Consider the following 14,411-nt stretch of genomic DNA (forward strand, 5'->3'; position numbering starts at 1 on the left):
CGGCTTTTGGACACCTCGCTTTCAATCTGTTTATCGAAAGTATAACACTGGTTATTTAATAAAAGCCTGATAATAAGATTTTACATAAATTTTTTAACATAAATTAAATTAAATATTGAGATTTTTCAGTTTTACATAAATTATTATTACAAAAAACAGTTTCCGTAAAAAAAATCTTAAAAACTTTCAATTAAATACAAAAAAACAATTTCCTCTAAAGTTAATAGTCTAACTGCTTACAGCATAAAAAGCTAAAAGATACTAAAAGTAAATGTTTTTGGAACCTGAGATCAAAGCGTTGATTGAAAGTTCTAAAATAGAAAAACTAATGAAAGAAAAGTTGATTTCCTTTGGATGTAGAAAAAACAATGAACTCAATACACTACAAGCTGCTATTTGTAGATTTAAAAGTGAGTATAAAGAGAAAAGTAAGAGCATTGAAAAGAGTATCGTTAAAATTTAGAAAGATGACAAAAATTTAATGTGTAGTTATAATGTTATTTCCTTGTAAGAAAAAAATACTGGGTTACAAAGAAGCATTTTGGAATTTAAAACAAAGTTTTCTTCCAAGTTTGAAAGATTTGAACCAAAAGTTTCTACATATGCTGATGCAATGGAAACAATCAAACCAAAAGACTTTTTTACCAACATCAATACTAAATTAAGTTTAGTCGCCGGAAAAATTGAAGAAGAAAACAAACAAAAATTAAAAGAAAAGGTAGCACTAAATGTAATTGTGTTTAACACCCTTGAATGGAGAAATTCAACCAATAGTTCCCTTGAAAACTCTAAAAATTCTTGCAAAATTTCCAAAAAATTCTAGGAGAAAACAAAATTAAAAAGGAGGACTTAGAATTACTGTATCGTGTGGGTAAAACCACAAAGGAAAAAAATAGACCGTGTAGCAGTAATGCATGCTTCACTGCTTTCTTAATTGTATAGGAGAAGAGATTGCAAAAAAAAGATTAATTTCTCAATGCTTAAATATGACAACTTTGAATAAACGTTGCTTTTGGTAGAATGGTGAGCCGAAGCCACCTGTTAACTCTTTTTAAGCTGAGTATTATTTAATCAACTATTATGTTTATGTATTCTTTATAGTGTGTGTTTACTTTGTATATATTAAATTGCGTAATAAATTGTAAAACTTATTGAACAGTACTTAAGTAAATATCACAAAGAGATCCTATTTAGAATCTATTAGCAAGGTTGGCTTTTTATAGTAATACTTAGTTTATATAATGAGTCCTCAGGTCCTCTATCACTATATTGGCGTCCTCGGTTATATTAGTAAAATTACCAACCTTTTTAATTAGATCAGTCTGAGTTATAAAAACTTTTAGTTAAGACTAAAACAAAACAGCAATAAAAATTCTCGAACATTTTCTTTGAAAATCAGGAATAAGAAATTTTTCTATACCTTAATCATACAGTTTAAGAGTGCATTTACTAGGAATTTTAACATGTTTGTAAGAACCTAGTATAAGTTTTCTTTTGTTACATTTCTTTCTACGATTAAGTAATAAAAGTTGTTTAAACAACAGTTTTTGATACACTGAGTCCACAATCAAAGTTACAAGTATGTAGTAGTAGCCTATTGAATATTATTAAGATAATAATGTTTGTTTCTCGGGAAATTTTTAAGCTAGCCAAGATTAAGAGGTACTTAATTTTTTCGTTTTTTGTGGTTATTTTTATTTACCTTCTCTATATTTTTTTCAAGTGCCAAGGTGCACAATTTTAAGCAAAAGATGCAGTTTATCTAAGACGCCGACACACGCAAAAGTCGTCAACCGAGCGCAATAAATGCACATTGCAATTGTTTTTTATAAAAGTATAGGGTTTTAAACCACGAAAACATTTAGCAGCAAAATATGAGCCCGATGAATAGGATTCTTGTTGACTTTTATTCTCAACTACTACTAAAAGCTTCTAACTAATGTTTCGCATTTTGCTAAAATTAAGCTACAAATGTTTATATTGTGGATATACTGAATCTGTAGCTATTGTTATATTTACTTTTGTGTAACAAAATGAAAACCTATCTTATGAAAAAGATTATTTCAAATAACTGCAGACGGCAAAAAACTGTCTTATAAGTTAAGAGCAAGTAATTCTTTAAATTTATTTTGCGAATAAGTTGCTTATGTGTAATGATACCGCAAACTTTCGATTTAAAAAACTAAGTTTAGTCGAAAAGAAAGTGATATTTCTTAAAACTTTTAGCAAATACTCTATACTAGAGGTTAAGAATAAATGAATAGTCTTAGGAAGCAGCTAATGTACTAGCAAATCATTTAAGCACTTTTATTGCTTAAAAAAAAAGAAGCATTTTAATCAGGAGAGTCGAAAATTTTTTTTTTGAAAAACTGTTCAATTTGTTTTCACATTAAAACAACTTGTAATTGTTAAAGTTTTTAAAACTAGCTACTACACGGTAGTGTGTTATTGTGAAGTTAAATAAAAAAGTTATTTTGTTAAAAAAAGCTTCTTAAGTAGTCTTTAAACAAATGTATTTTTTGGCAAATAAACATTTAAAGCTGATTTTTCATTGAAACTTGATGTACTTGTGTAAAGGGAGTTAAGTTTTGCACTTCTCTTATGACGTTATTTTCATTCACTTAAAAGTAATACTTAATTCCACTTGGGCTATTTTGAAATTATTTTAAAACATTATTTAACAAACTAAAATAATTTTTATCGATGAAGATTTTTGATAAATACTTTAAAAATGTTTAAAGGAGTAACTCTCATAGTTATTTCTAACAATTGTTTAAAAACAAATTTGTTTTTTAATTACGAAATCTGATAATTATATCTTTAAAGCTATTTTAAGCCATTTTGTTTTGAAATTGTGTAGCGAAAAGGAGTAATTGATTATTTTAAAACATATTTCAAAACATCTACTTCCTCTACTTGTTTACAAATTTAAATTACTTCTTTCATTTGAGGTTTATTTAAAAACTTAATAGTTTTATGATAATATTATTACAACTTAATTGTTTTCAAAACATTATACTTAGTAAAAGTTACTTTACGAAAATAAACTTACTTTGTTAATAATGATTGTAAAACACTTGTTTTAAATAATAAAAACCTTTAAAAGTTAAAGCATTTAAAATGTATTTGAATCTTGAAAAACTAAAAAAAAAATTTATTTAAAAAATATAAAACTAAATATATTTTAAAATATCAATGGACAACTACAACGAACAATCTAGTTCATGTCACCCTATTATGACGTCACAGCCATAAGTTTGATGAAGATTATCAGGTTTGATGTAATTAGATGAACCGATTCATCACCAACTTCAACTTTTACTAAAGGTCATCGTCTGACTTAGCGGATGTTCGGACTCATTCAGTCGGCGACAACTACTTTCCTATTTGTACCCAACACAAAGGTTGTATGGACATTAGACGTTAGTTTTTCGACAAGATGATAGAAAAAAAAGTGAACTTCAGTTGACTGACTTTATAAACATTTGAACTAACACAAACATATTAAGTGTTTTATTTGTTATAAAAAGTGTTAACACTTCACATATATTTCACTTATAACTTTGCACGTGCACTTATTTATGTATATAAGTATTTTTTCAAACCTTTTGATACTTTCTATAGAGTTTTTATTGTTTTAAATAGCAATATAGAATTAAGTTAACCAGTGAAAGGAATTTTTTAGTTTTCTTAAGAGGGGGAAAGAACCTAATATGAACTAAACTTCATATTTATGTTTTCATTCTAAATTCTAAGAAACAAACTTTAACTTTTGAAAAAGCAGGTTAAGGGAGTGTAGCAGTAATGCATGCTTCACTGCTTTCTTAATTGTATAGGAGAAGAGATTGCAAAAAAAAGATTAATTTCTCAATGCTTAAATATGACAACTTTGAATAAACGTTGCTTTTGGTAGAATGGTGAGCCGAAGCCACCTGTTAACTCTTTTTAAGCTGAGTATTATTTAATCAACTATTATGTTTATGTATTCTTTATAGTGTGTGTTTACTTTGTATATATTAAATTGCGTAATAAATTGTAAAACTTATTGAACAGTACTTAAGTAAATATCACAAAGAGATCCTATTTAGAATCTATTAGCAAGGTTGGCTTTTTATAGTAATACTTAGTTTATATAATGAGTCCTCAGGTCCTCTATCACTATAACCGATCATAATCAAGCTAAATGATGTAGCCTATAGACATAGACTGTTAAAACTGAGAAACCTGAAAGTTATGAATAATTTAATATAAACAAACTTTTATATCAACCCTGATAGAACTATCTTAGAACTTGAAACATTCAGAATCTTAAGAAAGTAAGTTAAACTGAGACAGGCCATAGCAGACCAGAATAATTTAAACGTGAAATACATAATATGAAACAATAAAATTGTGGAATCATCTAGACAGACGTTTTGTTTTATTTCCCAGGAGCTCTGGGATTAGTAGCAAAACTGTGAGTCAAACTGTCAGCTTCAAATACTTCTAAACATTTGAAATTATATGATAAATTTATTATTAGTCATAATAACTTTATTTTAATAGGTATAATAATTGTAACAGTAAACATTTAAGAATTGAATACATTAATATAAAATCTGAATTGAATAAAGTTGTTTTTTTAGAGAATTGTTTGTTTATAAATAAAATTCATTTATTTTTATTACTGAAACATGGTTAACTCCAAAAGTCAACGATGACGTAGTATGTCCCTCTAACTATAACATAATCCGTAACGATAGATAAAGTATAGGTGGAGGTGTAACTATCCTTACATAAACTCCCTTAAAGTTAAAAAGTATCTAATCTCTATTAACAACACCAATTTTGAATACATATGTACAGACATAATTTTAAAAGAATCAAAAACAAGATTTTTCTGTGTCTACCTTCCCCCACTGTCTGCAAAATGTGCACTGACTTTTAAATAAAATTAAAATAATTAAAATGACTTCTCAAATGACTATTTTTTTATGTTCTTTGGAATTTTAATCTGCCACACACAAATTGGACTATTCTTAGCGCAGAGTATAATGAATTTCATGAGTGTTTTCTTGATTTTTGCACGGATATTTTTTTAACTCAGGTAATCAAAAGTCCAACTGATAAAAATGGAAACATACTTGATCTCTTAACTTGCAATAATTTTGATCTAGATAAAATCATATCTCGTTCAGTATATTTTCCCTTAACAAATACGTGTGACCATAACTTGATTTCTTTCAAATTAAAATTAAAAGTCAAAGGGTTATCAATGCTAAAAAAGATTCATATAGTTTTTAAAAGGCAGATTTTGAAAACATCAACAACTACCTGTCAAAAAATAATTGGACCTCATTATTTAACAAGTCTAAAAATATCCAACATTTTTTTGACCAATTCATCACCTCAACTTAAACCTCAGTTAAACGTTTTACACCACTTTATTCTAAAAATAACAAAAGAAAGAAATATCCATGTCACATTAAATAATTATTAAAATTCTAACAATTAAGTAAAACAAACCGTCTGACCCGATTGACCTTTTAATTAATAACACTAAGATACCAACAGCTGAAGTTTTTAAGGATTGAGAAATATATATCTCTGAAACTTCAGAATGGAACGAACACATAAGTTATTTATATAATGTTGCACAAGTTTCATCCTATCAAATATTTAAAAGTTTTAAAACTAGTTCAGCTAATATTCTGACAAAACTATTTATAATATTCGTTCGTCCTGAACTTGAATACAATATAAAAATTTGGTCACCCTAAAAAAAGTCATTAACAATTTCAGTCTGTGCAAAGAAGTTTTACGCGTTGGATATGTAGCCGTTTTAACATATCTAATACATCGTATAATGATAGACTGGTTAAACTAGGATAGAAATTTCTAGTTTACAGAATATGAGAATTTTGTTAATTGACGCTTTATAACATTATTAATGGCAATTATAAGGGTTTTTTCAGTTAACTTTTAAGGTTTTCAAATAATAAATATCATTAAGAGGAAGTAATAGAAAAAAAATGTAAACACAATTAAAACAACAGTCAGTGACAAGCTTCATTTTTTCAGAGAGCAGAACTTTTACGCGGAAAAAGTTACCAAAGAAAAATGGAACATTTCTGCTTAAAACTAAAAAGACTTAATTCAAATAGTATAAATATTAGTAAAATCCAATACCTTTCAACAAAAACAATATTGATAATTAAATATATAAAGTAATTAAAATATTTATCCCATCTAAATTAACTAGTGGTTTCTTTATTTTTTTTTGTACTGTTGATTAGCTTTTATTTCCCTACACTTTCCTCCTAACAGACTACTAATTTACTTTTATTAGTTTTGTACAAATATGTTTGTATATACTAAGCGATCGCCTTTTATATCAAGCAAATAAACTTTTTAATGATTATTTTATAGTTTTAATTTTGTTTGATGTTTTTTTAATGTTTATTTTTTGTTGAATATAAATGTATTTTATTTTATTTTTATTTCTCTCATTGTTTGTCCTGTTTAATTGGCTCAGGTTTTGATGCCTTAGTCCAACATTGCACAATAAACAATATAACAATAAACTATACACAAAAGTTGAGCAAAATTAATATTAACAAAATAAGTAACTGCAATTTCGTCATCAATATGAGAAGTCATTACTCAAGCCTGCGAGTCCTTTATCATAATACTAGATGGACTTTATTTAAAGATTTCAAAAAATAAGCTCCTTTGAGCGAAACTAACAACGAAATGAATATGAATCAATATATGACTAGATAACCAAAAGATGTTTTGTACTCCACAATCTTTTACTAAAGTCTTAAACGCTTTTTTCTTGCCGTTAAATAAACAAACTTAAAAGTTATATTAGCTTGTAAAATTAAGAAAATAAAGTGTTTTAAACAGCCAAATTTACACAACACTAAAACTCTGGCAACTATGGTCAGCTCAGCAGAGGTCTAATGAAATGTATTGAACTGTTTAGCTATTTTATATAGTGTAATTAGAAGAACTATAAACAGTAACTAATAAACAAAAAAAAAAAGCAAAGTTTATAAAAATTTTAAGTCTAGAAATTTTTTTTTTTTTAATTTCGTAGAATTTAAATAGGTTACAAGTGCAACCTAAAACAATAAAACTTTTTTAAACACTCGAGTCAGTTAAATTTTGATTTTTTTATTAAACGACAAAAAGTGTGCTCAAAATATTTTGTCCTAGGATCTGGTGCACGAAAAAACCTTTCGGTTATCGACAGTCCAACAAGGGCGTCGATAACAGTCAAGCAACAAAAGACAGTCCAACAGGGGCGTGTTTTAACTGGCTTCCTATTTCCTGTTCACCTCCTGAAAAGACTTACATTATTCACTTTAAGCGTTATTTAATAAGAGACTTTAAATGTTTTAATAGATTTTATTGTGCTTTTTTTTTTGCTAAACTTGTAAATGCTAATGAGTTTTAACAACGTTATTTTTCCAGTTGTTTTCTATAAAAAAAAGTATAAAAAGTTTACGATTACAAAAGTTTTAAATTTGAAAAAAAAAACGAGTTTAAAATTCCAAGGGTTTGAATTGAATTTTAACCAGCAAACTTTTAGCTAAATTACGTATTGTTTTTCTTTTACAACTATAAAAAACTTTAGTTTTAAAGTTTGTTTTTTATAATCATGTTGTAAAACATTTGCCCACTTCTAGTTGTTTTCGAAAATACAATTTAATTTTGATTTTAACTTGAATTTTAGCTAAACTATTCTAGCAAGAACTGTTTGAACAATTAATTAATCTATTTATAACAAAATATGTTTTACTATTATTATTATTAACAAAATTTAATTTATATTTTTGATTAGTACTTTGTTTTTAGTTTCTTTTTTATAAAATTTTTCGTTATTTATGTTAGCTTCACAATATAAGAAAAAAATATTCACTTTAAAATAAAAACTTTAACTTCGGTTTATATTTTAATTATTTTGTTAAAAAAAATAAAAACTAGATTACTTATTAAAATATTTCATTCTTTTTCACTCGAATTTAAATTGTATAAAGTTTAAAAAAACTAAACCTGAGAAAAATTTCAGACAAATTTGTAGCAGATACTCAGATAGTTATGTATTAAAGTGTAATACTAAAAGAAATACCAAAAATACTCTACTATTGAACAAAAAAAAGTTGTGTTACCCCACTGAAAAAAGTCTAAACTCGCTCATACAGTCTGATAACAGTTTTTTTTCAATATTTTGAGAATTAACTTTTAGTTTTTATAAAAAATAAGTAAAGCACAAGGTATAAAAATAGATAACTTTAAATTACTATTTTTTTGAAGATAGTTTTCATAAATTGTTTTTACTTAATTAAAGTGGAAGTAAAGTTAAAAGTAAAAATCGATTTCATATAATTGATTTCTATATTTCAGCACTTTATATTTTTCTGTTTTCTAATGAGTATTTCCAAATTTAATTTTAATGATAAACAAAATTAAAGAAGTTTAAAACAATGAATGTTTAGAATGTGGAATACCAATAAAACTTGATACTAATTGTAAATATGATGTAATTGATAACTGTAAATGTAGTTTCATTAGCTACATATATATGATGCTAACATTATACTTTTGATAATTCCAATTTTGTTTAAATCCAACTGATGGTACCAAAAAAATGGTTTGTAATTTCATTAGTAAAGTGCCTGTTCTAGCTGAAATAATCCTTTGTTTAAAAAAAATTATAATTGAAAATTAAATATTTTTAAAATACTTATGATTTATTAACAATTTGAAAAAAAACTCAAAAAGTTCAAGTAAAAAGGATAGCCTAAAAATGTTAGGAAAAGATAGCAATTTAAGTAAAACAGTTTTTTCTAATTTTCTAGTTTGCTTATGTGCACTATTGTGACAAAAGTAAGTTATGAATGAAAGTAACAGGGTGAACACTAGTTTCTTAAAATTTCTTGCAGGTATTTGAATTTCTTTGAAATTTTTGTAAGTATAGGTTTTTGGGTCTATTTTTAATTTAAAATTAAGCATTAAGTAAAAAAACTGTTTAATAGTATAACAATATTGAAAAAATACTGAAGAGCTACTTTAAGTGTGTTTCTTAAAAAACAATATTTATGATGACAAAAGATTTTGATCTTTATCATAGTTTTTTTGTTTCAAATCGATGTTTTATTACTTAACATGTAAAAATTGTTAAAAATTCAAGTATTTAGTGATTTTTGTTCAAAGTTCCAGGTTTTCAAGCCTTTAAATATCTCTAATTTCAGGATTCCAGGTTTAGTAGCCACATTAAAGTAAAATAAATTTTACAAACATTCTATGTCAACTATCTTGAAATAAACATTGTATTAAGAGATCAGCAAAAAGTTGGACTCAACTTTTATTATTGCAACTAACTTATTATCATTTTGTTTTCATAAATTTATTTGAAAACCTAAGTGTTACTTGAATTCATAACCTAGGGCCTATTTTGTTGTCCAAAAAATTTATAATTAATAGATTTTTAAGCATATATAAACCTTTTTCGACCTGCTGACCCCTGTATTAAATGATCAAACATAGTGCTTCTTTACTTGTGTGTATTTGTGTGGACCTTTGGTTTCAATCTTTAATCATTTATCTCTTTGTTATTAGAATATCTACACTGGTTCTTAATGGAATGAAGACTCAAGACAAGTTTTGTATGAAGTTTGTTTAATATTTTGTTAAACATATAAACTTTTAATTATTAAAAGATATTTGTTCCCAAAACTCTTTGGAGATAGTTTTAATGAAAAACAAAAAGAAAATAAACGTTTAAAGTTGAAAAAATTGATTCAGAAGTTGCACATTAGTTTGCTCTTTTGTACTGAACTTTCCCAACTTTGATCCCCTGTAGCTTGAAAGTTATTTTAAATTCTAAATACATTTAAAGAATAATTTGTTGCTTTATTTTAAACATGCATATTAAAATTATGTAAAAAACTCTCCCTGCCCCCTATATCCTTAGTTTATTTTCTGTAGTTTATTTAATATTTTAAAAGAAGATTCACAATTTTCACCTTTTTTAAAATTTGGTTTTATTTTTTAAAGTTTTTACTAAGCTACAAAAGCTTTTTACTGAATTAAAAAATTAAAAATAGTTTATGAGATATAGCCGGTCAAAGTCAGGAGGCAACAATAGGTTCCTTATGGGAAACTAAAACGGCAAATAACTAGAAATCACTAAAAACCTAACTCCTCCTAAGTTTTTTGAGATAACTACCTTAAACTTTTAGGAAATGAAACAGAATTAAAAAAATCAAAAAATTAAAATTTTATAACAAAAAAACAAAAAAAAATATTTTTTTGTTTTTTTATATATAATTATATACTAGCTGGGTCTAGATTTTATTTTGAAATTTAGATCTGCTGGATCCTAGCTATCAGATTTTCAAAATTTTCGTTTAATAACTAGTGTAAATTTCAAAGTTACTTTTAAATACACTTTGACTTTTTCGCTCTTCACCATGAACTCCAGAATATCTAGTTTAAGTTCTAAATTTTCTTGTAATAACTATTGTGATTTTCTAATTTTCCTGTAATATCTAGTTTTAAATTCAAATTACTTGTAAATACACAGAAGACTTTTTATTTTTTTCTACTTCACTATGAACAAGAGAATATCTAGTGTAAATTTTAATTTTTCATGTTTTATCTAAAGTAAGTTTCAAAATTACCTATAAACACACCTAATACCTTATTTTCTCTCCACCAAAAACTCCAGACATCTAGCTTGTTTTCCTAAGCACTCTTCAGTGATTTACAGGATTTTTAGGATCTAGCTGGATCCAGATACTTTTAAATAAGGAGCTGTCTAGATCCTGATATTTTTATAGTGTCTTCCAATAGGTAAAATTTATTTTTAAAAATTAACCTCAGAATTAAAAAAAAATATTAATGGAAACTATAAATTTTTTTAATCCATCATTATTACATTGTGATTTTAGCTAGCTTGTTAACAATTTTTTTCTTTTATTTTTTATTTACTCAGGTTAGTTGTTAATCACTCTGTCTGACTTTTATGCTTTAGATAGTCATAGTACTATCTATTTTACCTACAATCTTAGCAATTAAAGAGGAGACTTAATAAAAGTGATTGACTTTAAACAGTTTCTTAACTGAACCTGTTTTTTATCAAGTGCAGCATTTTGCAGTAATTTTTACTGTTATTTAAAAATTTTAGCACCAAAGGTCAGAAGATGGCCCAAAAAGCCTTTCAAATTTATTCTGAAGGCCTATTATATACTAGAATACTGCTCCTGCACTTAGTATATGAAATCAACATAGCATATAGTTTTTTTATATTGTTATTCAGTTACTATAATCTTGAAAAACGTTCACAAAAACAATTTAAAAACAAATTTTATTAATTTAAATTTACCTTATTTGATATTATGATTAATAAAATACAGGGTAGGAAAAAAAATCTTTGACCTATTTAAATACAGAACATTGGCAAAGAATCAAATACTGAAGTTAAACATTAATGAAATTTATAGCTAAGGCAGATGTCTGCAAACTGTGGGCATCATGCTCCCCATAAAAGGTAAACTACAGCCCACAAGAATGTGAATTTGGAGTGTAAAAGAAAAATTTTAAATTTACACTAGATATTCTAGGGTTTGAAATGAAGAGTATGAAAAAAAGTCTTAGGTAAAGTTAACATAAATTTAAAAAAAAAACTAGATATTTTGGGTCACTAATAAAGAGTAAAAATTACAACTGCAGCTGACTAATATCTATATTTTATGTTGTTGTTGGATCATGTAAAGTTCATTATTTATTGTTGATGGTGCAGACATCTCAACTTTATTGATAATGGCCAAAATAGATATTGGTTGAAAGTGGTCAAACAAGCACAAACTATGATCTCACAATAAGCTGACAATGGCTGAGACGTTGGGCTGTGAATGATTTAGTTGTTTTAATTTTTTAAACTTTACTCACAAACAGTCGCTTTAGTACTTTGTACTTAATCCCGCTTGGTAAGATCACAATATTGGTTTCTTGCAACTATGCCTACCTGCTGAGTCCTAATAAGGACAAAACCTGTGGTAGGTTGTTTTGGATGCTGTTTTTGTTGGTCGTGTGAAGTTCATAATTTATATTTTTAAAATTAAGCCCAAAATGCCTGCTGATTCCTAAACTATGAAAACCAAGAGTAAATTAAAACAGTTATTTAAATTTGGTACCCATCTTTTGTGGTTAGAAGTAAAACTTTTGTTTGTAATTATTGACTAAGGTACTTAGCACTTTCTCGGGTATTTTAGTCCATTCTATCAAAAATATGTTTTCAATGTTAACTACTTAGATAAACAATAAATGTGACCTTTGCTTTTAAAATAGATCACACCAAAAAACTGATTTGAGTCAAAAAAGCCATTGCAGGAGGTCTTATCTCCTAATTCAAAATTCTACAAAAATGATGTTTGTTCAATTTTTGTGCAAAGTAGATATTGAAGGTGTTACTTAAAAAATAATTAATTTGGTTACATTTTATTTAAATTCGTGATTACACTAGAATCACTTGAAGGTTTTTATAAACTATCAACAAAGAAAAATTTGAAAGAATAGTTTCACAGCTCAATTTATTTGTACAGTAAATTAGTTTTTGTTTTCACTACTATGCAAAACTTGAGAAACAATGTCTTAATATATAAACTGACTGAATAAACTTTACAACACCAATATTTTAAACATACACTTTAGGGAATAAAGAAAAAAAAAATACTAATATTTTGGATTCCTACACTGAAATTTTCTGAATTGAAAAGATTTTTTTTTCAAAAATTATTAATTGATTTCTTACAAAACGTTATAGTTAAAACTATAATTTGAAAAAAAAAAGTAACTAGCTTTTGAGATACGGTCATTTTTGTAAAATTATTTCTGATACATATAAATATACTAAATTTTTCTAATTGTTTTATATGTTGGAATTTTAGTTTTTTAGTCTATTTAGCTTTTTATTTTCTGAAAAGACACCCAAAATTCCTTAAATAGTTTTATTGGTCCAGGCTGGTGTTTTCAAAATCATATTCAAATTAAGCATATAGATATAAAACATGTATATAAAATAATTGTAAAATTTTGCTTAATCAATTTGCCGAACTGCTTTTTTCCAAACATAGAGCATAAATTATTTATCTTGAATTACAAGGTAAATGACTTTGTTTAGTGTTTATGTATTAGAACATAAAATTGTGAAGTAATTATATGTTATCTTCTTTAATATAAAACCACGGTTTAATCTTTCTAATCTGTATTTTTACATTTTTCATATGAGTGCTTTATATTTAATTTGTCAATTTATTTTGTATTTTACTTGACTTAAACATAATTTAGATTTAATAATTACAAATATTATATAGTTCTGTAACATAGAAATCAGTATTTCTTCATTTTTTTATGTGAGTGCTTTATATTTTGATTTGTTATTTTATTTTGTATTTTACTTTGCTCTATCATAATTTAGATTTAATATTTACAAATATTATTTGGTTTTATAACATTGGATTTAACTTAAAATATTTTATTTATTATCAACAATTAAGTAGTTTTATTTATTCTTACTTTTAATAAACACATATGTTCACCTACTTTAGCTTCTATCTTTTCTTACAGTATTTATTTTTTTTACAGAGCTCCGTTGAAGTTTGTTAAATTATTAACACACAGAAACATGTGTTAGCTAAATAAAGAAAGAGTTCTGTTTAATTTTTAATTATTATTAGGTGTCAAATATGCATGAAGAGTCACTTGCATGAAGACGCTTTTGTACAGCATCACTTATGCACAAAGGGTCTTTTTTAGATGAAGACAGCTTTGCATGGTTTTATATTTTTATTTTTACAATCACTTTTAACCCTTTCCCTTGGTTAGTAACTTTGTTTTCTATTGTATTTTGTTTAATTTTTTTTTATTTATGTTATTTTGATCTTTTGTTTTTACTTTATTATTATTTTATTATTATTATTTTTTACTGTCACTTTTACCCTTATCCTTAATAGATAGTTTTCTTGTATTAATTTTACTTTCTTATTTTAAATTAGTTTCGTTTTTTATTCTTGTTCAAAAGTGACCCTTTGTGCAAAAGTGTCTTTGTGTCTATTTGATTTTTCCCTTATGAAATATATTTATTGTTGAATAAGGTAATGAATGCAGTTGCGGAAGTATATTTATAAATAAATATAGTTCTACTTAAAAAAAAATTCAGGTCAATTTCGATTAAATTAGCTAGCAACTATTGTTTTTGAAAAATCAAATTAGTTGTCATGATGTATAAATACTTGGAGAGTTTATTAAGATCATTAAGAATGGACAAAATTAATAAGATAATATTAGTTGATACTGTTTTACCCATCAATTAAAAAATGTTTTTGCTTCAAACTATGGCGACCATGTTTTATAAATAAGAT

This window comes from Thalia democratica, chromosome 6 (assembly GCF_965202585.1).
Source record: "Thalia democratica chromosome 6, ktThaDemo2.hap1.1, whole genome shotgun sequence".
In the NCBI taxonomy this organism is placed as follows: Eukaryota; Metazoa; Chordata; class Thaliacea; order Salpida; family Salpidae; genus Thalia; species Thalia democratica.